The sequence below is a fragment of the Lepidochelys kempii genome, chromosome 16, assembly GCF_965140285.1.
Source record: "Lepidochelys kempii isolate rLepKem1 chromosome 16, rLepKem1.hap1, whole genome shotgun sequence".
In the NCBI taxonomy this organism is placed as follows: Eukaryota; Metazoa; Chordata; order Testudines; family Cheloniidae; genus Lepidochelys; species Lepidochelys kempii.
The window spans coordinates 26,300,513-26,321,140 of NC_136395.1; the positions used below are offsets into that span (position 1 = coordinate 26,300,513).

A 20,628-nucleotide genomic window follows, 5' to 3' on the forward strand; every position below is an offset into this window, starting at 1 on the left:
AAATTGCTGGGCATGTGGCTTTTCCCAAGATGGAATGTCCTGAAAGCAGGAGTCAGTGTTTCATGTTTTAACATGGCTCTGTGGAACAAATAGTTGAATATGGGTGTTTGATTGGGGCTGCATAAGTGAATAGTGTGTGTGTGTGGTGGTGATGGTGGTGATGGGGGGGGGGAACTAAATGTATGCTTTAAGGAATCTGATGCCAAATCATTTAGAGAATGTAAATTGAAGTGGAAAGATGTCGCTCATGGCAGGAGGTCACCCATGTCACCTGTCAAACATTCCCCAGTGGCGCTCACAAAAATTCCTTTGCAGGACTGCTAATAAATAAATCTCCTATTCTGCACTTCTATTGCACCTTCTATCTGAGGAATTCAAACACTTTACAAACATTAAGGACAATATTGTAGCACTGGTTATTGTTAAAGGCAAAACTAACCATTGATTTGAAGGGGTCACAAAATGGTCCTCAGTTAAGTGTCTCAACGTCCCATCAACGTGAGTATTATCACCATTTTACATACTGAGAAGCTGAGGCACAGAGAATTTCAGTGACGAATCAATAGCCCAACTGTCATCTTGTCAGTATTTGTACTGCAGTAGCTCCCAGTGATCCCAACCGTGATCAGGGCCCCAGTGTGCTGGGTGAGCACAGAAGAGGAGTTTATAATTTAATTAAAATAGGACTAGAGTACATGAGATTAACAGACAATGGGAGAGGATAGAGAAGGGTGGATGAGGATAATTAGTGGGATCTTGTGGTGGTATAAGCCACCTATGTGCGTAACTTGGTGGTCCTGTATAATAGCTAAATTGTTGCATTATCAGTCAGTGAGTGGAATGACTTATCTGTACACTTCCTAGAGTACAGGAAGGTCCCAAAAATGTGGAGCTCCTGTATTGCAGTGTGTTTATCAAACCCCATGAATATATAGAGGGGGAGGAGCAAAATACAAGACTAGATCCTGTCCCATTGAAGTCAATGGCAAAATTCTTACCGTGTTCCCAGAAGTTACTGAACACAAAGTTTAGAAAGGGGATGGGAGCATCTCTGTGGTTCTCCCTATGAATAAATGACCAAATTGGTGAAAAGCATGATGCAGATACTTTAAAAAATGAAGGTAATACGTGAAAAACCGAAGAAGAGAGAGCAAGTTCCAGAAAAAAATCATTATGTGGACTAGCTCCTTTAGAAAATTCCCCCTTCAAAAGGGAGCTGGGGAAGAGAAGGTGCATGAATTGCAGCTTTTGGCAGGGTCCCATTTGTAACATCTGGCTGTGAAAGATAGAAAACTCAGCCAATTCGTTTTGAATAACAGGCACTGCTCACCAAGACTGAGAGTAACTGTGCATTCCAATGAAACTCGCCCAAACACTTGGATGTGATCACGGGAAGAAGAAGGTCAGGGAAAAATGGGACGGGTTTAAGATTGTTAAAGTCAGAACTGGTCAATCTGGCTTCAATTTCAGTTTAAAAAAAAATACTCACATGGAGCTGCCAGAAATCAAACCAATGCTTAGAAAATGAAAACTCCAGCATGGCTAAGCAAGGGGAGGCATTTAAGCATCATTAACGATCAGAGAGGCAAATAAACAAACAGCCCAAATGAATACCGTGCATTAGCAAAATATGATAGACTTTGGCAGGTCTTTATAAATGCTACAGTCAGCCAGAGGGAATGGATTGAATGGGACTTAGTGATGGGGTTTGAGTTGTAGATCTGTTCACCAAAGATTTGCAGCATATTTTGGAAAGGGCCCTGAACAGACCTGACCAATTTACCTTTCTTGGGCGAAATCGCATAGGAAAGGAATACGGCGCTATCGTGAAAACATTAACTGCTGGATGTCACATAAGCCACAGCTCTAGCACAATAACATGCACTGTTTTCAAGAGCTGGGTCTGTGATGCTCTGGATCCAAGTTAACCCAAAGCTTGGGGAGAGGGGGTTGGGCCTCATCTTTGCTTATTGAGGACAAGGACACACAGGGCCAAAGTTTGCTATGACTTGCATCTCAAGCATCTCTACCGAAGTTGATGGAATCAGTGTGTGTGTGTGTTAGACTTTGGATCAATCTGTTCGAACAGTTTCCTTTCCATGCATATTGCTTAGGTGCAATTTGGTGCCTATATATTCTGGGTATAGTTTGTCACCACTCAAAAAATTCATATTATGCCAAAAACTAAGGTTGGAGGGTGACTGGATGGCTGCGATGATTAGCGATAGGACACAGCTTCACCAGTTCAGATCACTAGGGACAATGAGCCAGATCATGCCACTTAGTCACAGCCCAGAGTAAGAGGTAGCGTGGAGGACCTGTGGGGACCAGGCTATATAGCTGGGGGAGGGGGGCTGTTGGATCAGCATTTTTGTGTGATATTGTCCGCCAAACACATAGCAATCTTCTGAGGGAATTAATGCTGACCCTTTCTGTTTCTTCCTCTGCCATGTGAAACTCCTGACGGAGGGTTCCGGGAGAAGCAGCCAATGGAGGGGTCGCTAGCCATGTAGCACCTACAAGAGTTGTGCTGACAGGAAACTGAAGGGGACCATTGTCAGGCAAAAGCCAGTATTAAGGCACAGGGCAGAGGTAGTCAATAGGTGAACTGCAGGCCAAATCTGAAGGAATTCTGTGAAGGCCAAAAGTATAACTGGGTTCCAAAAAGAATGAGATCAGTTCATGGAGGACTGGTCCATCAGTGGCTATTAGCCAAGATGGTCAGGGATGCAACCCCATGCTCTGGGTGTCACTAAAGCTCCAACAGCTATAAGCTGGGACTGGGCAACGGGGAATGGATCACTCCGTAAATGCCCTGTTCTCTTCAATCCCTCTGAAGCACCTGGCAGTGGCCAGTCGAAAGGCAGGATATGGGGCTACATGGACCGTTAATCTGATCCAGTATGGCCATTCTTATGTGATCATAGCCTCCCACAGCCAGCGTCAAGAGTGAAATCTGTGTGTGCAGGAGACCAAACTTTGTCTGCAACTGCCCCATCAGTCTGGAATCCAACCCCAAAAGAGATCAGTGTGCACAAACCTCTGTGCATGCAGAACCTCTTATGTGGCCAGTCTTCCCACAATATCAAGATATGCACACACAAGCCCACTCCCTGCTGACTAGAGAAGAGCAAGCGAGCTTATTTGTGCACTTCATAATGCTGTGGGGTCCTCAGATACACAGTGATGGAGGCCATATACCACAGACAGACAGACAGTCCTAATGCCACGTTGGAGGCACAGGAAAGAGTTGCAGGTGAAATGTCCCCCTCAGCCCCGTCCAGCTGCTGTACCTCTGCTTTGCATGTTGAACCTCCTGCAGCTTCTGCTCAGGTGAAAGCACCTCTCCCTTTCCCTCTCTGCCCGATTGAAGAAATTCTGTATCACAGTTGCCAGCCCCCCTGGGTAGGGAAAAATAGGGAAAAAAATTAATTTTCCATCCTAGGTTTTTTTTTCTGACCAAGAAAAAAGAATAATAATGGTTCATTAGGTCACTGAATCCTTTAAAATCCACACTTAACAAAGTGGAGGAAACAATGTTAAATCCTTTGTGTCTATCTGAGAAAATCCTTCTGTTTCTTTCTCCAGACACCTTCCCTAACCTGCTTTCTAGCATCTTTTCTTCTGTAAAAGAAAATGTGTCTTTCTTCTAAGCAATTAAACATTTAAAACCATGCCATTTTCTCAATCATATTTTCCCATCTCCCCTTTCCTGGACGGCAATCACGTACTCCAGATCCCATGCTGGGAAGGATATTCTGCCACTGGTCACATCTGGTTCCCTGATGAGATCCACAGGCAGCTGGACTGGAGTTGTTTTATGGGTCATATGACATGTCTAGTTTGCCCTATCTTTCTGAACACCAATTCTTTCTGAATCTCTTTTGATTCTAAGAATTTTTTTTTTCACCCACTTTTATCTGTTTGAGAATAAACTTCTGCACAAATGCTCATGAGATCAATCTGCAGATCTTTATCTGGTAAAAAAAAGAGGCATTTTTTTGGGCAATCTGGTGGAGATTTTTTGTACTGACTTTTAGACTAGTCACATACTGGTATGCATTCCTTTAGCATTAATGTTTCCTTTGGGACTCAAACCTTACAGAAATATGAGAATGGAGCATGCATGCAGCAGATATGCTATGAAAGTAGCCTGCATGTACTGTGTGTAGAGAGGACATGCTGCAGCTTTATAACTAGAAAGGAGAATATGCAGCCGACTTCTCTCTCTACTTTGACCAAAGCATTTCTCCAAACGTTGTCTATTATTTTCATTTAGGGTTGAAAAAACGTTTGTTGAAAATAACTCCTAGCAGGAAGTTTTCACAGTATACTCTGTTAAGAAGAAAACTAACAAATAAGACAGCATGCATATATGATACATAAGGTGAAATCCAGGGTCTGTTTTAGTCAGTGAAGCCAGGATTTCACCAGTAATGGAGTAAGGATGAAGAAATCTATGACAATAGCATTTAGCATTCAGAGTAAACTTTAAAAATCAATCCATCAGACTGTATGTTGATGTAAAATCCTTAAGGATTACTGCCAGTTAAAAATCCTAGTTTTTTTTAAAACAATTCTCTTTGTCTGCATCATTTGAAACTGAAAGAAAAAAAAATCAGATTTAACTTGTGGTTCACCATTTATGCTGTGTGTTTACTTTTTGCACTTTATTCAGTTTGGACAATGAAAATAGACTAGCTAGTTTCACATGTCCTAGGGCAATGTTTGGGTTGCGAACACTGTTTGCACTGCTGCATATTCCCTTTATTTTTAAAGAAACACATAAACAGTGCTGTTTGTTTTCATTACAAAATATTTCCATTAGAACATATACACAGAGCTTTATAAACATAAAGACTTGTTTGTATCCAAACATAAGACTGTTTTCATTTAGGTTAAAAAAATTAAGTTCTTCAGTTTGTTCTATTAATTTGTGCAATCCCTTCCTCCCCCGCCCCCAAAAAAGCCTAACCTTTGACTTAAACTGATCCCTAGATCAACACATAACTGCACTGTGTACCACAGTTAATCTGATCAAATGAAAATGGTTAATGAGACCTGTGAATGGCAGTACTTTCATTAAAATGGGTGTTCACAAAATATTTGTTGATTTAGAGACTTAAAGGCCTAATACCGCAATACTTGGGCAGTCAGCACTTGTACTGAATTAAAAGGAAGCTTTGGGTGTTCAAGCACACAGTTTTCAACATTGCTGTGCAGAGCCAAGCTGCAGGATCCATTAATAACTTTGTTTTAAAATTGATTATATTTGACACACAAAACTTCCAGAAAAAATTATTGTTGAAATTTTTCCTTTCATATTTGGGTTGTTCAGAAAGGAATTTCACATGGAACAATAATGCACTGTATTAAACTAGGCACATCTCTGTCGAGACTTAATTGAGGAAATTAAATTTTCTTTTATAATTGAATTCTGTTGGTAATCTAAAGTAATTCTGTCTGGTCTGTCTAACTCGGCAATAAAAGAGCCTGGATGTTGGAGTGGTGCACAAGAATGTAGCTCATATTTAAAGGCTTCTTTACTGCCTAGAAGGACAGTAACTGAAAACAGAATAACTAAAAATTCTCTTGTGTTTCATTTGATGTTACACACTTAACAAGTCCTTACACCTCTGTCCATATTAGAAAGACTATGCTCCACCGATCTTGGGAAAATTGAGTTTGGGTAAAAAAACTGAATTCATTTTGTTTCACTCTAAGCACTTCCCTTATGTTTCAGATTTTGTATTGATGGACTGATGATATAATTTGCTTTAAAACCAGGTGGCCTCTTAGTTTCCATCTGGTGTGTCTATTACTCTGTCTCTAGTGAGAAGCATAGCATAGCTGTGCAAGCATCTGTACCCATGAGAGAAAACTCTTTACATTATCCAAAATGTTCAAGGAGATAGTATATACTCTTGCAACATCTTAAGTATCAGACATATTAGGGACTTGAGCCTCTGAAAGGGTCTTGTCTACATGTACCCAAACTGACTACACAGCCGAGTTTACATTAGAGTTGTCGAAGAAACTTTTGCAACAAAACTCCAAGCCAGTCAAATTCCCCTGGTCAAATGGTTTCAGGTCTACTGATGCAATTGCCTTCAATTTACACAAACCTTTTGCTATATCTTCTCGTCTCTGGATTCCAGAGGTGGCATTGTTCTGGCAAAAAGTTTGCCTGAAACTAGGAATTTCATTTGATAAACTCAGTAATTTAAGCCAAGGTTTGTCATGAAGTTTCAGTTTAATGCAAAATAGAAACTTATCTTGGAGCTTATGAAAGCACACAAGATAAACTTACAGGAAAAAATAACTTATTCTAACCAAAATGTGTCTGGTAACAGGTTCCGTATGGCACTGATTTACATGCTGTGGTCAGACTGTCTGCAAAGACAGGTGGCTCTTCTACAAATCTAAAATGCTATTCTATTTAAATTGTAATCTCTTTATGTAAGAGAACATTGGTTTAGGAAGGAGGACAGGGGTGTCTGTGTGTGGGGGTACGCAGTACCTAGTGTAGTGCTGCCCCAATCTCAGAGGTAGGCCTGTAGATACTACCTCAATGCAAATAATAAATAACAAAATACAAGATAGGTTTCAGAGGAGCAGCCATGTTAGTCTGTATTCGCAAAAAGAAAAGGAGGACTTGTGGCACTTTAAAGTGCCACAAGTCCTCCTTTTCTTTTTTTGAAAATACAAGATGTTATTGTTAAGGTACCTTTGATACTGCTTATTGGGACTGTCCTCTCAAGCCAACTATATTCCAGTTGCAGGGTATCTAAAATAACTCTTAAACACAAGAGGTTTAAGGAACAGAGCAGGTGGGATATTATTGATAATTTTGTCACAACGTGTGGGAGTTTGCTGTGTGTTTGCTGAATGTTCTGCCCCACGTGCCTATCATCCTGTGTTAAAAAACCAGTCTGGTTTGACTGGTCACATTGTCTGGTAGGTCAAATCCACATGCAGGGTAACAACAACATATGATGAGAAATCCTCCTTTTTAGGAGAAAATACAAATGGAACCACTGAGGAATGGAAGTCAAAGGTGAGAAATCAATAAAATGTTAAAACTGCCCCTTAGATCTGTATAGTTACACCCAAGCCCGAAACAATGCTCCTTTGGGGGCACTCCTTGAGAACTAAAGAGCTCCTTCAAAGCTACCTTTTGCCTGAATTTCACTATTAAACATACATGTGAGGAAGATATGTTGAAATCAAACAGGAGTGGGTATTGTGGGAAAGATGGAAAACCCTGCCTAGCTGATACATGTATGTATCTATCACTAATGTTAAAAAGCATAATGCCTTGTGTGATGGTTCTTGGGGTACCCAGGACTGTGAGTCACCCTCTTACCCCAGGACTCCAGTGTGAGGGAGTCTTGCTTGTGGTAACTGGTTGTTAGCTCCCTGACATTGCCAACTTGTTAGTCACTCAAGGATTTGCCTCTGGGCTACACCAGCCTTGTCTTTGTCTTGCAGGTTAACAACAGGTGAACCCCAAATCTCTTTGAATTGTTCCTCTGTGATATCTAGTCCCTGACACTGTCTACTCTCAGAAATCCCAAATCTTCTGCAACCCAAGGAAACAGTGTGACCCAGTTTAGTAGTTTTACGTTAAATCACTGGTCCTGTTGATTCATAAGCGCTCACAGGTAAACTTACTTTTGTTTTATTAAGAAAGAATGGAGGGTTAACTAGAAACGAGAAAGAGAGTGGTAGAAACTCATTTACAATAGAAAACAAAATAAAAAATGTGAACCTGGGTCTACGCTTAAGTTACCTTTCCTATCTAATAAAGTAGTTTTTCCCCTCAAAGTTCAGTCTGTTGCAGAGCTGGCTGGCTGGAATCAGGATCCAATTTTTCAGGAGAACCAGGATGTCTCCTCGGTGAAAGGATGTAGAGGGTTTCCCCCCTCCTCTGTTATACTGAAATAGTCTTTCGTCTTTATTCATAGTCAGGGCAAACAGATCTGTTGTAATGTTCCTTTTTTACCTCCAAGTGGTTTTGATTGTTTGCAGTTGTGTCTAATGGTTTTCTATTGATAATCTTAGGAAGGAATAAAGCAAGACAACTGAGCCTTGCATTATCTCACTGGCTAAATAAGTCAGGATGACAGCTCCCTCCTTTTCGAATTGGCCACCAAGACGACTTATCCTCTGGTGACAAACTTTTACTCCGAGTCCATAAAGCATACTTTCCATATAGTTACACTATTCCTTAATATTACCGGTACATACATTTCACGATTGTCTTGATAGTCATATGTTTTATGTAGATACCTTACATATTACTTTTTATGGGTAAATATATTGTAAGACATGTTTGGTGTAATGAATTTTTCAGTTCTGAGACTTGTTTGCAAAGAATAGGGGACCGTTTGACACTTTAGGGCAAGTTTAAAAGTAGAAATGTTTGCTGGTATAGCAATTTTGGTTATGGGCATGATTGTGTTGCACCATTTTTATACTTGCAAAAGCCCTAGTGTAGTTGAAGTTATATTGGCATAAAAGTGCTTTTGCTGGTATAATTTATTTTGCTCATCAAACTTGTATAAGCTATACTAACAACACTTTTCTTGCCTGTGTAAGCTGTATGCTTGTGCCCTCGGAAGGTTTTTGTAAGAATACACCTGTGTAGCTATACCAGCAAACCTTTTTTGAGTGTAGACTAGACTTTAGTTTACAAAAACATAATTTTACAAAGCAAATGTATTTTTCATCATATAAACTGTTTGTCAAAGCTGGGTGAGAAGCATAAACAATGAAATGAGAGTGGTTAATTTCACTTCTATTTCTAGTTAATTTCACCTTTGTGTTCTCTTTCACTAGTAAAAAACACTATCACATTTAGTTTTAAAACAGAGCAGAGGGATGTTTAAATCTACCCTTCTCTACAAAATAGTATTTTATTAAAAAAAGAAAAACTAAATGGAAATATTTCTGTTCCTTTTGTTTTGAAAAATCATATTAAATGTATAGCAAAGCCTAAATTTTAGACTTGGACTAAGGCCCCAATCCTCTACCCACTTATTCAAGGCTTATTTTTATAAAAACTAGTCCCGCTGACTTCAGTGGAACTACTCACATTGTCCTTAATGTTTAGTGCATGTGTGCTTGTAAGATGGGGCACTTAAGTGTCTTTTGACTGGACATTATGTACATACATCAATAGGAAAAGAAAAATGTAAATGTTAGGGAAAGAAAACTCTAAATCTATTGTTTTGTCTCTGTTACAACTAATTTCTAACTCTCTCACTGTCACTGCTCATTTCCTGTTAACCACAGAGGTGGAGGGGAATTTTATCTGGATCACAAGGGGGAAACCAAAGGTATAAATTAACAAAATGATTAGGTACATATGTGCATCCTGTCAGTCTCAAGGGCAAAAGACGTGAGCATTGTCTCCTGACATATAAAGCATTTGAGAACATAATTTTCCGTGGGAGTAAAGGTGATGAGACTGTGATGGTGGTGGGAGGGCATTTCTAATTCTGTTTTCCACAGTACAGTTTTGCTGTTGCTATGACTCATCTTAGGATGTGGAAAAACCCACAAGTTAAAAACAGAAGTTAAACAAACTTGCAGGTAAATTTCTCTCTATTATTTATATCAGTAGTCAGGCCCATTCTGGCAGGATTTAAGTCTCCCTTGGAGAAGTCCAACAGCCAGCCAGGCCCGAGCTAGGAGCAGTCCTGGTTCCCCTCCAGCACAGCCTTGGGAGTAGCACCCACAGGCCTCGGGTGGGTTTGGGGTCCCTGTGTCAGGCGCTGTACAAACGCTGAGGGCTCAGGCGCTGTTCCCGCTTTTGCTCGCATGGCCCAGGCAAGCCCCCGGGCAGCCTCCTGCCTCCCAGCCGGGCCCAGGCAGAGAGCTGGGGGGCCGGGTACCTCCCACTGCACCCCCGCGAGCCCCGGGGCCCCCGCCCGTGCCCCTCGGGGGCCCAGCCCTTGCCCTGCCGCGGCCTGGGCCCTCCCTGAGCGGAGCCTTCACAGGCCTGGCGCCGCCATGCTCCCCCGCCTCGGGCCGGACCCCGCGCGCCCAGGGGGTCTCAGCCGGGCCCGCGGGCTGGGGCGGGCAGAGCCACCCCGGGTGGAGCCCCGTGGGGGGGGACCGGCCCCGCCCCCACCCCCACCCCCAGCTCTGGGCCCGGGCCAGGCCGGGGCGCGCTCCCGGGCGGCAGGGCCTGCGTGGCAGCCGGGGCTGCGCGCGCCCGCGTAGGGGGAGGGAGCCGAGCAAGAGGCGCGGGCCCGGGTGGGGGCGTCGGGAGCGCGCGGCCAAGTTGTGTCCGGGACTCGCCGCCGCGGACTCGGAGCGGGGCTGCGGGACTCGCCGCCGCGCCTCCAGCCCAGGTAGGGGCCGCCCGGGGCCACCCCAGCGCCCGCCGGGGCCACCCTGAGCCGCCCGCCCGACCGCGGCGGGGCCCTCCCGGGAGGCAACAAGTGTCTGCGTGGCGTGGCGGGAGGGGTGGGTGTTGTGTGTGGGGGGGGAGGGGTGTGTGTTGTGTGTTGTGTGTGGGGGGGGAGGGGTGTGTGTTGTGTGTTGTGTGTGGGGGGGAGGGGTGTGTGTTGTGTGTTGTGTGTGGGGGGGAGGGGTGTGTGTTGCGGGGTGTGTGTGTGTGTGTGTGTGGTGGGGGAGGGGGAGGGGGTGTGTTGCGGGGTGTGTGTGTGGTGGGGGAGGGGTGTGTGTGTGTGCGCTCTGTGTGTGTGTGGTGGGGGAGGGGGGTGTTGCGGGGTGGTGTGCGCGCTGTGTGTGTGTGTGTGTGGTGGGGGTGTGCGCGCTGTGTGTGTGTGTGTGTGGTGGGGGTGTGTGTTGCGGGGTGTGTGTGCTCTGTGTGTGTGTGGTGGGGGAGGGGGTGTTGCGGGGGGTGTGTGTGTGCGCTCTGTGTGTGTGTGTGTGGTGGGGGTGTGTGCGCGATGTGTGTGTGTGTGTGGTGGGGGTGTGTGTTGCGGGGTGTGTGTGCTCTGAGTGTGTGGTGGGGGAGGGGGGTGTTGCGGGGGGGTGTGTGTGTGTGCGCTCTGTGTGTGTGTGTGTGGTGGGGGAGGGGGGTGTTGCGGGGGGTGTGTGTGGTGGGGGAGGTGTGTGTGTGTGTGCTCTGTGTGTGTGTGGTGGGGGAGGGGGTGTTGCGGGGTGTGTGTGCTCTGTGTGTGTGTGGGTGAACTGAGCCCCGGGGACCAGGCATGCAGGCTGACCACCGTCCTGCCTGGGCTTGGCAAAGGCTCGTGGCCCATGGGCTGGCCTGCAGGGGGCTGGGGAAGGCCTGTGGTGGGGGCATGTGGACTGGCCACTGGCCTCAGGGCCTTTGGGGAGGGCTCGTGGACTTGCTGCTGTGCTGCAGGGGCCGGGGGAAGGTCCATGTCGCAGGAGAACAGGATGTGCTGCTCTCTCCTTTTGGGGCACCTGTCTCCACTCTGTCACTTTTTGAATGTATTTAGTGGCCAGGTTAGTGACTGGCTTGGGTGTAATGCTCAGGAACAATGTTCTGGAGTCTTTCCCGCTCCCTAAACTTGCCTTCCTTAGTTTCCTTAGATGGTGTCTTTGTGTAGCATCCAGGCAGGTGTTTGTGGTATCATTAGGAGAAAAGGACTAGAGTCATAGAGTTAGACATGGAAAAGTCCTATGAGGATCTATTATTTCTTCCCACCCTCTACAGAGCTAGTGCAGGGTTGTTTCCTAATGTATATTTTTGTGCTTTGTTCGTTCTAAATGTTCCAGGCAAATAGGGCTTCCACCACTTCCTCTGGGAGACTAGTCCATAACAGACTAGATTGGACAGTGGTTCTCAACCAGGCGTCTGGGGCCTACAGGGGGCCACGAGCAGGCTTCAGGGGGTCTGCCAAATAGGGACAGTGTTAGACTCACTGGGGCCCAGGGCGGAAAGCTGAAGCCCCACCACAGGGTCTGAAGCCCAGAGCTCTGAACCTCATCACTTGGGGCTGAAGCCAAAGCCTGAGCAATGTAGCTTCACAGTGGCCCCCTGTGGCTTGGGGCACCAGGCAGCTGCGGTGTTTGCTACCCCCTAATGCAGGCCCTGGCTTTTATATGCAGAAAAACAGCTGTTGTGGCACAGGTGGGCCGTGGAGTTTTTATAGCATGTTGAGGGGGCCTCAGAAATAGAAAGGTTGAGAACCCCTGGACTAGAACTTACTGTCAAGAATAGCATCATAGTGTCACAGAGCAATGTGCTAGTGGACTGGGAACATGTGGACATCAGTCTTAATGTAGGGGAAAGAAACAATGTAAATATGAGAGGCAGAGAGAGGAGGAGGAGATAAATAATCTTTGAAGAAATTTGAGAAGTGTTGAGTGATAGTGCCAGGGCTCCTTTTGGCCTTGTGACTTTCCCAATTTACTGCAACTCTTGATTTTGGGGCTAACCCATATCTGGACAAATCTGAGAAAAGAGTTGAAATGACACCAAAGTGCAGTATTTTCCCCTCTTTGTTGGAGGTTTGCTGATCTATAAGTGCTGTTAGGAAAGGTGTTAGTAGGCAACATTGCTTCTGGAGTTAAGCAAAGTTAAAATTTACTCTAAAAATAGGGCTATTTGTGTGGTTTTATGTGGGTTGGTGTCAGATTGCACTTTTTTTTTTTTTTTTTTTTTTTTTACATTCGAGATGGTGGTGCTGCCAGATACACATGCCTTAGCCAGTGGTTCCCATATATTTCTATTCTGATCTGGGAGAGAGAAATCACCTCATGCAATAGGTGCTCTACTATCGTATAAAATAGTGGTTCTCAATCAGGGGTACATGTACCCATGGGGGTACGCAGAGGTCTTCCAGGGGGTACATCAACTCAGTTAGATACTTGCCTTGTTTTACAGCAGACTACTTAGAAAGCACTAGCGAAGTCAGTACAAACTAAAATTTCATAGACACTGATTTGTTTATACTGCTCTGTATACTATACACTGAAATGTAAGTACAATATTTATATTTCAATTGATTTATTTTATAATTATATGGTGGTAATGAGAAAGTAAGCAATTTTTCAGTAATAGTGTGCGGTGAGACTTGTATTTTTATGTCTGATTTTGTAAGTTTTTAAGTGAGGTGAAACTTGGGGGTACACAAGACAATTCAGAAAGTTGAAAGGGATACAGTAGTCTCGAAAAGTTGATACCCACTACTCTAAAATCCCTTACCTTCTCTACTGCCTTCTCTTCTGTGGTCATGTGCCATGGATAGAGCTCTGCAATCACTGGTTAGTCTATGGACTCTAGTCTGAGAACTTCTCTACCTCCAGACATTTTCCATTTGGGGACTTTTCTGTTTATTGTTTTTTAACATTCTGCTGAACATTTTAAGGGAGAGGAGTCTAACTAGTCTTAGAGTGCTTTATTTTCTGTTATTCTTAAATGGTGTATAGTATATCTGGAATAAAATTAGTACATTTGGAGAGACAAAAATCTCTCTGTAGTTGGAATATTTGGTTTGGGCTGAACAGTGAAATGCCATTTTCTTTAACGTGTTCTTCAATCCAAAGTGTGATTTGCACTATTTTAGAATGATGAACAGCTTTCTAAACAACTCCATCTGTCTGTATATTTTTATCAATGAGAGTTTTACGGTATTTCACAGAATAAATAATCTGATAGGAAATACTATGACAATTGAAAGTTCGTTGATGCAAATTCCTCATATGAACTTCTTCCTGTCCTCCCACTTGTCTCCAGTAATATTTTAGGAAGCAGTACAAGGAAACATTTAATGTATGTGACGTTTAAACCGTGTTGATATTTTGACATATTTCTTGACACAGAGTCAAACTTTTATTGTCAGAATAATTTTATTCCTGTAGATTTTCTGTCTGAGAACCAAGTTCTTTTTTGTTTGTTTTAAAAGGAACTTGTTTTAGGCTGGGGCTGCTGTACTATTTCCTATGGCTTATATTTTAAAAATAATGGGGGATGGGGGAAGCCTTCACTAATGGAAGAGAAGTATTTCCAGTGAGAAGTGAGATTTCAAAATGCAAGTGATTTTTACAACCCAAAGAGGAACTCATTAGTACAAAATCAACATTTTTTCCTCTGTTTTAATAATCCTAGTTATGGGTACTAACATGCAAAAACACTGTCATCCCTCCTCCATCTCCATGAAAGACATATAATTCAACTAAGGAGAAGAATGTCACAATAACTTGATTGTGAGTTCTGGTTACAGTGTTCTGAACTGTTCAGTTTCTCATTAAAGTTTATGACAGGTTTCAGAGTAACAGCCTTGCTAGTCTGTATTCGCAAAAAGAAAAGGAGTACTTGTGGCACCTTAGAGACTAACCAATTTATTTGAGCATAAGCTTTCGTGAGCTACAGCTCACTTCATCGGATGCATACTGTATGCATATCAGTATGCATCCGATGAAGTGAGCTGTAGCTCACGAAAGCTTATGCTCAAATAATTTTATTAAAGTTTATGAAATTTCAGTTTTGTTTAGTTCTGTGAAAAGTGGGCAAAATTAATAACAATTCAAAACCTGTATGCCCATGTCTGCTCTGGAAATTGAGTTTGTTTATAACACCTGCTTTCCCCCTCCTGCCTGACAGTCACTGTTCAGGTGTATGATACAAATTTATACTTTGTACTGAATACTTTTGGCCTAAATTATCTTTTCTAATCGCTCCCCATGAAGGAGGAAGAGCAGCAGTAGCAAATGATCTGAAAATTGTTTTGTGATTTACCTAACAAAGTGCTTTTTGGTTTTATTCAGAGATTTTTGATGTCTTGAAAGGCTTTAAATGGAAGATATTTCTTGCATTGTGTGGTCTATTCACATTAATTACATAGTACGATATAGTACTCTGAGCACCGGATTAAGAGCCAGAACCCCCTGATTCCGACTTTTCCTTCAGCCTCTCCACCTCAATTTCCTCCTCTGTAAAATGTGAATATTTCAGCTCCAAGATGTGCTGTGAAGATTAATTAGGTGATATGCATACAGATCTTTGAAGATGGGAGGAGCCATAAGTGCTAAATATCTTTCACATCAAGGCACTGAGAAATTGACTTCAACAAGCAAACATAAAAAAATCAGACAATGTAAATTAGAACAGTCAGCAGGGTAAATAGGGTAAGAAGTGAAAAATACAAACATCTTCAATTTATGTTTAATGCAAGAAAAGTTGTCAGTGTGCATGTTGGAAGGGATGAGGGAGTTGCATTACACAAGGAAAACACAAGCAAAAGTTGAACAATGAATTACAGAACTGTGGACATCAATGTAAGATGTAATACTGAGCAACAAAACAGTCTTTAATGAAACAGTGTTTAGTTGGGGGACACAGCATCTCAGAAACGAGGCTAGTCTTATAACTGTGTGATTTAAACATTTTCTAATTTACTGCTGATAGATTTGCATGATGTGGAAGAGGCAGTTCATGGCTCTGACAGCTGTGAAACTTGGTTTAATCTCTACCAGATCAGAAATCAATGGAAGTTCATTACAGAAAACAGGCTGGCTTTTAATTTTTAAACAAACTTTCCTTTTTGCATTGTGGCTTAGCATGTTGAGTAACCTCCTAGTGATAAGGTCAAGATAAAAATCATGTATTAACATATTCTTAAAAAGAAAAGGAGTACTTGTGGCACCTTTGAGACTAACATTTATTTGAGCATGAGCTTTTGTGAGCTACAGCTCACTTCATCGGAATGCATCCGATGAAGTGAGCTCCTTTTCTTTTTGCGAATACAGACTAACACGGCTGCTACTCTGAAACCTAACATATTCTTAACATCTTTAGAATTTTATATTGAGTTTTTGTACATTGATTGTACTTCATAGAGAGAGAGAGAGGCATGATAGTGTGGTCTGAGCAGAGAATTGGGAGCCACTAACTATTGAAGTGCAGTTCTATCTCTGACACAGACTCCCCCTTTTGCCTTGGAAAATCATTTAACCAATCTTTGTCTGTTTTCCCCATGTACATATGGAAGAAAATCATTCCGCACTTGCTTACCTACCTAACAGAGTTGTTTTGTTTAAAAAATAAAAAGTACTTGTACAGGTCTTTGAAGATAAAGTTCTAAGGTGTGTTTTTTTTTTTTCAAACATAGGAAGTATATTTAATAGTCTCTAAGGTGCCACAAGTACTCCTTTTCTTTTTGCAAAGACAGACTAACACGGCTGTTACTCTGAAACCTATTTAATAGTAATAAACTCTATTGTTTATAAGTCTTTTAGGCCAATATAAATTTCTAAAGTGAGATGGATGTTTAAATGTGAGGTTAGTTGTGAGCACAATTGTTAGCATGTGGATCATTTTGGGAGTAAAGTGGATGTCACTAGCAGCTTTCAGCTTGTAGCTGCCAGTCATCTGGACACCATGTGTGTCTGCTTGTGAGACACTTTCAGCTAATTCTGGCAGCAAGTAACTTCATTCTGCTGCTCGGGTTCTTAAAGGGGAGGACTTCTGAAAAACTCACCTGTCTGCTGCATAAATCAGGTGCTTCATAAACTACAGATTCCTATGGGACTAGTTTATTTAAAGACAGTAGCAAGAAATCTTAAAGAAACATTTTTGGGAATGCCCAGGGTGTCTATCCACTACTATCCACGTTTGATGGCATAAATGAACTCCAGATATTTAGATTTGTCAGAATCAAGTACCAGTATTGTGTCTGTTTGCCATAGGTGAATTTTTTTAAGATCCAGTCAACCATTAGTTTAACTTCCTGACACTGTGTTTGGGCGTGATCTAGCAAGTACTTTGGGCGTGATCTAGCAAGCTGATGTCTGCTTTAATAAAATTCTTAATTTAAAATTTAAATAAAAAGTCAAGATGGGGTAAACATCAGGTTTCCTTTCTGTCTCTGTGTGCAGCAAAATCAAACACTAAAGATTTATGTATTTTATATTTTGCATAATGTTTATCCAAAGAACTCCCGGATCATTTTATCTTTGGCATGAAGGGTGGAATCTACATTTCCATTCAAGATTTCAAAAGGTTATATGTTGTTAAACTGTGCAAAGCTCAGTTAATCAAATTAATTGCATGGATTCTTTGGCTATGTCTACGCTACAGCTTAGGTTGGTATGGCTTATGTAGCTCAGGGGAGTGAATCAACCCCCCCCCCCCGTGACATAAATTACACCTATGTAAGTGCTATGTCAGCGGAAGAGACTTTGGATAGAGCGTCTTCACAGACGTTTCAGCAGTGCACCATGTGTGGACAAGCCCTTTAATGTCCATGTGGAACAAAAAGGTTTCTAAGGTCTCACCTGAAAGCTACCTTGGAGGGTATGTTAAGAAGTTGCCCTTAAAAGATTAAGAGGTCTTCAATAGTCTTTGCTTCTGTAATTAGTCCATTAACTTTAACATATTCTCTCCATACAGCCGTTCTGTTTGCAAAGTTTATAGTACAAATGCATAGTAATACTTAGTACTGATATTCATTAGATCTCAAAAGTGCTTCAGAAGGCTGGGTAAGCATCCCCAATTTACAGTTAGAGAGACAACAGCAAAGAGAGGTGGGGACCTGTCCAAGGTCACACGTGCTGGGAACGGAACTCAGAGTGCTGTCTTCCAGTCCAGTGCCCTCCTCTCTGCACCACACTGTTCATACAAGTTCTAGAAAAAGTTCTCAGAGGTTCCATTACAGACCCCTGTTATGAAAACAAATTAAGAAATAGTGAGATGAAAATACAATAACTTTTGTAGATGCTCATGTACCACTTGTCTTTAAAAGCCACCAGCTTTCTTCAGGAAACATTCAGGCTGCAAAAGCTATATGGGTCTGCTGGGACTTTTTTGTTACACACCATATGTATTCAGCCAGAACTGCGTTGGGAAGCTTGCAAGTTTGTCTCCCCTTAATCCTTGAGCAATAACGAGCCATTGGGATGATGCATGGAGGAATAACCAACATGGGAATGTTTAGGTTGGACATCAGCAAGGAATTACTAACAATACATTGTGGTAGTTTATGGAATGGTCTCTTCAAGGAAGATGTGAGATCACTATTGCAGGGTTGTTCAGACCTGGACTAGACAAGACATTAGAGCATTTTCTTTAGGGAGCAGTTGTTCACTGGCTGCGGCATGGGCTGGAAATGATCTAATAGGTCTTTTCCATTTCTAAATTCTATGATTCAGGTTGTATTTTGATATCGTTAATGGTGGAGACAGGGGAAAACAAAGTATTTTATTGGGGGTAGGAGAGGAGTATGTATTGAAATAGAGGTGGTGGTGGCCCAAATGATAAAGTTCCAGACAGTTTGTTAATACATAATCTTTTGAAATCTTGAATACAAATGTAGATTAAAAACTGCTCTTAAAGCAAAACTCTACTGTGGCCGATTCTAATCCCTACATTTAAATTATAGAACAAATCAATATTTGTTTAAAGGCGCCTTAAATAAAACATTTATAATAAAAAATAACTAAATAGGAAGCTTCTGTCTTAACTCTTCTGTAGTGTAGGACATGGGGAATGAATATCCTACTTGAATACATGGCAAAATAACTCTAAAAGTTGTAAGACAAGATTTCTTTAAAAGGAAAACTAAACCAACACCTTCCTGATGTTAACTGTGGTTCAGACATGGCAGTTTGTATAGCTACAAATCTTTACATGGCTGAACTGTTCTTTTTGTATCTTGGCTTATTTTTACATGTGAATTGTTTTGGATCAAATTAAGATTACTTTACATTCTAACCTGTGCTGAGTAGTTAAACATCTGTGCCTATAGTACCACAGTTCTGCATGCCTGAGAAATCTCTGGGGTTCAGTTTTGGTTTTTGAATACATTTTTTAATATCCAAAATAAACTATTTTACATTTTAAAAATATGAAAACTGATCTTTTAATTTCTAATAATGGACAGTATTTAACATAGCCCACTCCTTGCAATTAGAAATGTCATGGCATAGCACAGCTATGTTAGAAATTGTATTTTATTAAGTGGGACAGACGTTTTTAAAGTTATTTATGCAATGTTTACTTTGGTTTGGTGCTACTTTAAGTGTCTGGTATCATCATCAGATTCCAGCCAGTGAGCAGCTGCCTGTCACAGATGGGAGAGAGAAAAATTTCTCCTTTGCTGCTTGTTTCCAAATAGGTTTTCATGCGAAACCAACAGTAATATAATGAAAGCATCTTAGTCAAATTCATATTTGCTATTATTTATTTAGCTAAGTCAGGCAACAGACCATTTCTAGGACAAAATATTGGGTGAACTAAAATAAAAAGGGCCTACTTTGAAGAGTTACTGTCATTCTGATTAACCTTAAAGTGTCTGCAATTTTTTTAGTACAAATCAGTCTGTACTACTTCAATAAATTAGTCAAATCATGTGTTAAATACTGAGTAAGACCTAGAAACTTTGTAAAATTGTTGCCATATGCTTGGAAGTAAAATGTTTCTACCTTGCAAGGCAGAGTGCATTACTTAATACATCTTTGTTAAGAAAGTAGATTTAGAAATACAGATGACTTTATTTAATATTTATTTTGACACATTGCCCAGAGCTGTGTAAAAAAAGTAATTCTCATTTGAAATGCAACTGGTGTCTCTACAGTGACGTTATTACTGCATGTGTTTAATATTTTTTCTTTCCATGCTTTTACAGCATTTATTGAATTATGTCTTATGATTTGGCTGTGTTTTGCGCAAATGAAGATGATACTATGTTCTTTTTTTGTTTGTTATTTTATACAACAAGGTCTGATAGCCTGGAGAATTCTCAGGGAAATGTGTAGCAAATCCTTCTTCATTAACAATGACCTGAGCAGTAGCAAGTAGAATGCAGACTTAAGAGGAACAGATATGAAAATTGAGTATGGTCATGATTTTTTAATGGAATCTCTTGCTCTGTTCAGCAATTTGAGATTGAATGTGAGAGCTCACGGTTAAAAAATGGATACATTATTTTATATTGGTATTTTTAAAATTGAGTTAATGCACAGGACTGCATAACTGAGTCTTAGACCATATGTTGTTATAGTGATCTGATATGTTGTTTTAATATTTGTGAATTAATACTACCCGCAATAGAAAATTTGTGAAAATTTGTCCAATACTTGAACTAAAGTTCACCAGTGTCATGACATGAAGAAAATTGGGTGTTTATTTTTTAAAGGTTTAAATAATACTTGGCATATATGTCTACTTTCATCCAAGTATCTCAAACAATTTACAGATGTTACTTAATTTATCCTCACTATACCTTACCCAGGCAAGGCATCATTATTATGCCCTCTTTAGAGATGGCTGCTGAAGTGAGCCATGAAGAGATTGTGCTTTGCCCTCTGTTAGTCTGGGGATCAATAAGAGTTAGGAATATTATTTCATTGCACTAGCTCATTTGCATTTGGTTCTGTACAAAGGTGCATGAAGACACAGTCTCTGTCTTGAAGAGCTTATAGCCTCAAACTCTGATCTGGCAAAGTCTTATGCACTCCTCATTTCAAGCATGTCAGTAGTTGTGTTGGTTTCAGCCTAAACTGAAGCCTAACTGACTTATCCAAAGTCAAACAGGAAGTCTGTGGCAGATCTTAGAACTGCACTGGACTAGCACTCAGGAGAACTGAGTTTCTTGAACTCAGGACTAGTCTTCCTTTCTTTGTAGACTAGCTCAGTGTACAATTAGATAGCTGGGATTATTTTCATGGAGAGTTGGTGTG

The 20,628-nt window shown here is 41.5% G+C and overlaps 1 protein-coding gene across 6 annotated transcripts in view; it reads left to right on the forward strand.

The window, feature by feature from the left end:
* The first annotated feature begins 10,214 nt into the window (after positions 1-10,214).
* Positions 10,215-20,628, forward strand: part of NEK6 (NIMA related kinase 6) — a 106,914-nt gene continuing 96,500 nt past the window's right edge. For 3 of the 6 annotated variants that reach the window (XM_073314017.2, XM_073314014.2, XM_073314018.2), the window contains exon 1: positions 10,219-10,361. The gene's annotated coding sequence lies outside the window, so the exon portion shown is untranslated. Of the gene's footprint in view, positions 10,362-10,400; positions 10,477-20,628 lie in introns of those variants that run through there. The other 3 variants (XM_073314021.2, XM_073314020.2, XM_073314015.2) reach the window with 3 other exon arrangements.